This window comes from Triticum dicoccoides, chromosome 2B (assembly GCF_002162155.2).
Source record: "Triticum dicoccoides isolate Atlit2015 ecotype Zavitan chromosome 2B, WEW_v2.0, whole genome shotgun sequence".
In the NCBI taxonomy this organism is placed as follows: domain Eukaryota; kingdom Viridiplantae; phylum Streptophyta; class Magnoliopsida; order Poales; family Poaceae; genus Triticum; species Triticum dicoccoides.
Window position 1 is genome coordinate 518,973,238 of NC_041383.1, and position 5,998 is coordinate 518,979,235.

The 5,998-nt window shown below is 42.5% G+C and overlaps 2 long non-coding RNA genes across 2 annotated transcripts; both read right to left on the reverse strand.

Moving 5' to 3' along the window:
* Positions 1-410: 410 nt before the first annotated feature.
* LOC119364583 lies at positions 411-2,789 on the reverse strand. Its single transcript, XR_005174990.1, has 3 exons — positions 2,391-2,789; positions 1,601-1,767; positions 411-1,411 (listed from the first exon to the last, which is right to left on the reverse strand). It is a non-coding gene; the product is annotated as an uncharacterized LOC119364583 (long non-coding RNA).
* Positions 2,790-4,484: 1,695 nt separating this feature from the next.
* Positions 4,485-5,992, reverse strand: LOC119364584. The gene is made up of 3 exons (XR_005174991.1): positions 5,792-5,992; positions 5,491-5,611; positions 4,485-5,012 (listed from the first exon to the last, which is right to left on the reverse strand). It is a non-coding gene; the product is annotated as an uncharacterized LOC119364584 (long non-coding RNA).
* Between the last annotated feature and the right edge of the window lie 6 nt (positions 5,993-5,998).

Here is a 5,998-nt window from a genome sequence, read left to right on the forward strand (position 1 = left end):
CCTCTTCTCAATCCTCTCAATAAGACACACAAGATTAGTGATGCTAGCTAGCTGCACAGAATTTCCAACATAAAATTTACGGGAGAATACCCCTGGATGCTCTCAGCGATCAGTGACTTCTGGCTGTCGACACAAGTGGAAAAAAACTGCAATGAAATGGCTACATAATACTCCAATATTTTTGAGTAGTGAACAGAAAAGGCCTTGGCTACATAGACCAAGAGCAAGGCGTGCGCGGTGCCCACCCAGCACGTGGCCCAACAAGTATAATTCAACATAATAAAACATTTGGTACATCAAAAGAAAATAGTAGTAGTTGTTTAGTTTTAGTAAGTTTAGTGTCGATAACAGACCAGGAAGATATACCAAAAGCAGTTGAGGTATAGGCAGTGAACTAATTGGTTTGCATGTGCATGGCGAAGAAGAAATTTTTAATTTGTTGCCAAAGCAAAGCACCATGGTTGCCCAAGACAACATATCCGCATCAAGTTCATTACAAATAGTAGAGTTGCAAGAAACCTATATAGTTCTAATAAGCAAAGTGAACATTATATCAGGTAAAACAAACATAGAGATCAACAGTTCAACAACCATCATTAGAAGAGATTCACGTCTCATCTCATGAAAATACAACGATGAACTTTGTTTGAGACCAGTCGATTCTGCCACAACAATCCTTTGGAATGGCCTCCCAACATGACATAATCGAGGTAGAGATTAGAGTAGACCATCTTTTATTAAAAAATAAATTAATAGTGCAATAACCTATGCGTCGTACATAGCAATAGGTAATGACCATTGTCTTAAAGCGAAAATGACTGTAAAGATGTAGTTCCTCTAAAAATGGAGCGCCTACAAAGCATACATACATTGATAGTGGTTGTTAATGATCATTGTCACAAACAATGGGCATGGACAGCCGAGTCAACGAAGCAGCAGATTACAAGGAGGTAGAAACCACTTAAACCTGAACTTTTACACTTAAACCAGGGGATAAAAATATGGCAAGTTGTGGCAACAAACAATTCATTCCGAAACCACATGAATGCCAACATAGAAAACAGAGAATGGTAGAGGAGAATCACCTGCAACAATGCAGGTCCAAGGAAACAACAGGCTTTAACAATGGCACCATAATGTGACGATCCTTGCACACAAAAAAACGGGAGTAAACCGGAGATGTCATGAGAATATAAATTTGTCAAAAGTGCAGGGATCAATGCACGGTATTTATCAAACCGAAACGCGCTAATTGGTTTGGGAGTACAACATTCACTTGATTTTATTTGGAAAAAAGGGAGTGTCTACCTGATTGATGGTGGATGTAAGTGTGAAGGAGGCAATGTAACTACAATCACACATGATGATGCCTTCAGAACAAATAAAACAACCCAGCAAGAAGCATATAACCCTAGAGAGCAATGTCAAAAGATACAGTCATCAGCATTAAAAAGCTACAATTTAGCCTATTTAGATTATACACAACCAAGAGAAGCTCTTGGATCTCCTAAGGAGACAACAATGTATAGAAGAGCTAGCCACCCCTCGTGTAAACAGTGTATGCTTTGTTAAAAGGAAAACAGAAAAAAAAACCACTCACCTTTTCGTCGGTCATGACCATATGTATACTCTTGATAGGGCCATCATCGAAGCCACCCTGCTGGTACCATAGCCTGGAGATTCGCAGGTAGATGTGCTGGTTCCACTCGGCCGAGAAAATGCCAGATAAGTCGACAAAATTGTACGAAGCAGAGGGGGTTGGATAATCTATGGCACATATGAAAGAAAAAACAGTTTTGGCACAAGTTTTAGGTAAGAATGATACTTAAACAGTAAATAAAAACAACTGATTAGAGTTATTTCTCAGTTTAGATAGAAAATAAAGAACCAATGATTGTTTACATATAGCAGAATTATGTCTGAGTTTAGATCAAAAAGAAATAGGCGCCGATTGTTTCCATATAGCAGAATAAATGCTACTCCCTCCGTCCGAAAATACTTGTCATCAAAATGGACAAAAAGGGATGTATCTAGAACTAAAATACATCTAGATACATCCCCTTTTATTTATTTTTATGACAAGTATTTTCGGACGGAGGGAGTAGGTGAGTAATTCGTTGATGCCAAAATCACATAATTAGATACATATCCATAATTAGTTAAAACCATGGAAAGAAATCATATATAGTATAAGCTGGAAGACATAGTACATCAAATTTGAAGGAGAAGCACTCTAGATAACATCCATTGATTTGATAATCAGCAACATCAATATAAATGAGAACAATCTTTAACCGTAGTATCCTATACAGCACCCGGAAAACACAATTAGCTTACTCTACCTATATAACTTTCTTGTAGAGGTCAAACGAGAGCGAGACGAAGGGTACCTGACCAATGGGGACGAGATCACTTCTCCGGTGTGCTCCCTCTCCGGTCAAACCATAAGACAACCCTCCGCCACGGCACCGACCGAACTGCAAATTATCCAGAAACCTCATGCAAAAAAAATTGGTATGAGAGAGAAGAAATCTTTACATAAGACAGAGAAGAAATCCTAACCAGACTAAATCAAGGATCAACAACAAACAATAAAAGATCAAGAACAACTTATATGCAATAAAGTTATAAGAGAGAATAAATCTTTACATAAGACGGCTATAAACACTGGAGCATAAGTAAGAAACACCTTTAAATACAAATAAAAGGGGTTTGATGTTCATTGCATAGTGGGCTCAGATTCGCCTTTCCTCGATCATATAACCTATCCCCATCATCTCTTATCACCAGATCAATCTGTTTATACAATGGAGCTGCCCTGGTTATCAATCAACAAGAATGACCATCCAAGGACAGATCAATAGGTATCACAGGATCAAAAAGGATTCTAGAGACAACAGGGAGGATCCAACTTGATACCCACAGGTGCCTCGATTGCTCAAAGGCACACTTATTTCAGCCACAGTTAATCATCATCGCCCTAGCACGAACACCACCGCCATAGACAAAGCAAAATGACGAGAATACCCTGGGGGCACCAAAATAACGCGTGGTGGAACGGCCGGGTATGACACCGCTCATAGGGAAAAATATCCAACGGTTGGAGACGATCGGGTAAATATCCGACGGCCCACAGCGACCGAGCCTGAGATCCAACGGCCAAAACAGCATCAAGGAAACGATCGGACAGCCAGAATGCTCTAATCGCTGAGAACGCTCAGGTTTCGATCCGTCTCATGTTTCTGGATACAGTAGCCAAAGCAGAGGAGCAGGAGGAAGATGGAGTTCACCGAGGGAGGTTGTAGCCGAGGCAATACTCAGTGCGCGTCGGGGTTGCGCCTGAACGCCATCCAACCGGCGAGGAACCACGTCGGAGTTGCGCCTTGCACCGTCCCGCCGATGAGCACAAACGCATCAAACAACCTGTGTAAGAAAGGCATCGTTGTTTATCAGAAACAACTATTTAGGAGGGAGATGACCCCCCGATCGCTGCATTCCCCACCTGAGAAGAAATATAGAGCCATCCTACCAAGTGTGGTTAACTTACACTTACATGCATAAAAATCATAATCAACTTATGGAAAATGTCAAATTTAAACCAAGAGGATTGTTGTTAGCATGTACCTAGTAAGATCTGTTATAGTATAAACATTAAGCAACCACATTGGTAATCTAAACCAAAAGGTACAGTAGAACCAAACTTGCACATTTTCACCACATCTTAATATACTCGTACGTCTGGTAATTTCTCTGCATTAAATAGATAAAAGGAAAAATAGCCTAATTAGCTTGCCCGCCGACCCAAAAGAAGAAATGAAGAAATAAATACGATTAGCTAATCATGAAAAATTATGAGATCGCAAACTGTGATAATAGCTTCTTGAATTCATCTACAATAGATAAAGAATATACAACAACTGCATTCTATCATCTTATGAGCATCTCCTCAGACATCCTATGGGTTGCTAAAAGGATCACATGTACAAAGTAACAGAGGGGCGCACCAGGCAATGGCCTTTGTCACACACACACAGACAGAGAGAGGAGGGAGAGGGACGCACCAGGCAATGGCCTTTGTCGCCCACTTCTGGTGCCGCGAGCTAGTCAAAGGCTTGCTACTGCTGCTGCTGTGGAGGCCGTCGTCGGGCGCACTGCAGAATTACAGGCGGACAGCCTCAGCTCGTGCTCCTCCTGCTAGAGGAGAAGGGGCGGGGAGATGTGGACAGGAGGGTGGGTCGCGACAATGGAGATGGCGCGCTCTGCCTGGGTCTTCTCCTCTGCTCCGGCCATTGACGCACCCTCTGCAGGGTCGGAGCAGGGGAGCAAGAAAGATGTGTCAGTGCATAGATACCTGAAAAACACTTCCATTGTCAGTTCACAATCACTGAGCCTCTACTTAACAGAGGCACTTCAAGTAAAACAACCGCCAACAAACAATAGAAGTAACTAACTGCAAGACACTTTCGATCGAGGACACAAAAATGTTCACGCACACCAGCATCCGGCATGAGCTTTCTGACTACTCATGAAACAAATAGTATACAACCCATTTGTCCAATTTCTTATTCATAATTTGGATGCCACTCTAGAGCAAGAAAGTTCTACACAGTAATGATCGTGGCAACAAAGGCCCCCGTAAATATTTTCAGATTTGAGACCCGTGGAGTTAACACTTCCAACATTCCAGCACATCAGTTCTTGTAGGAGGGTCAAAGGAAAAGAACAGTCATCAATCTGACCCTTTTAGATGTCTTAAGACTCTTCCCATCATGGCCAAGCGTAAAGAAGGTGTTCATAAATAACAGATGCAGCAGCATATAAGGTCAGACTAGTGTAAGCTAACTTCTCTACTTGGAGTTTTGCATTTTGACTCGCTTCCACCAGTGCCTTGACTGTAGAGTCTGCATCACATATAGTTGCCTGCGCATCTTGAAACTTGGCTATAAGAGTAAAAGCTCAAATGATTTCTGCTGTGCAAGAACTTTGGTCTCTGAGAGCTCAGATTCAAGTGCCTAAAAGAATGATCATAGTTGAAACAAGTGATGAAGAAAGTAAATGTAATATCCATCTGCAAATACAAACTCAGCCGCTTCTACACAAAATCCATCATGCCTTTGCAGGGTAGAAGTACAGTGGTGCATTGACTCAAGCAGATGCACCTTCACACAATCCACATTTAATCTCTAGGTAAAAGATTTTTCTATCTATCGATGAATTGAGATGCAAAACTTCTGCAATTTCTCAAAAATTAATACCACACCCCTGCATGTACATTTTGTGTAAGAGCCTTGTTACTGGAAACATAAACAAGTCTACTGTATTATTTATATCCCGGCGAGGTAGAAACAAGTCTACAACCGATGCTCATTTTATTGTACAAACCCAATTGAAGCATAGTCTGCTTTTCTCAAAACCAACAAAAGATACAGAGAAAGGTTTTCCATGGATGGCTAACGGCCTTTACCGATGTTGGGCATTTAAAAGTGTTACCTCTATCTCTTTATGCCATGAAACAAGTGATGTTGCAGCATCATTGCCCTTTCCCTGCATCTTTATTTCCAGTTCTTCCACTCTACCTTCATAGGTAGGTCTGTTGATCAATCATCTGCGACTTCAATGGAAATCATGCAGCAAGACTCATCAAGAAATAATCATCATTATATTCTCGCAATATCAAGTCTACAGCAAGTAATCAGGAAAAAAACTTGAACAAACAAAGGATGCAAGAGGGAGGAGGGAGAGGGTGAGGAAAGATAAAGGAAGGGAGGAAGGAGGGAGGAGTGGTCGCTACCTGCCTCTGGACGGGTCGCCGGCGCAACTTCGGGCGGCGGCGTTGCTACGCGGGAGCGGCTGCTCCAGGGAGGGAGGCGCTGCTGGGCACCTGTACCGGCGGCGGGGCAACGGAGGCGTCGGCCGGCAAGGCGCGCCGCGGCGGCGGGCTGACGGTGGTTGTAGGCAGGCCGCGACCCTGTCCAGATCGAGGGGGGCGAGGCCTCCC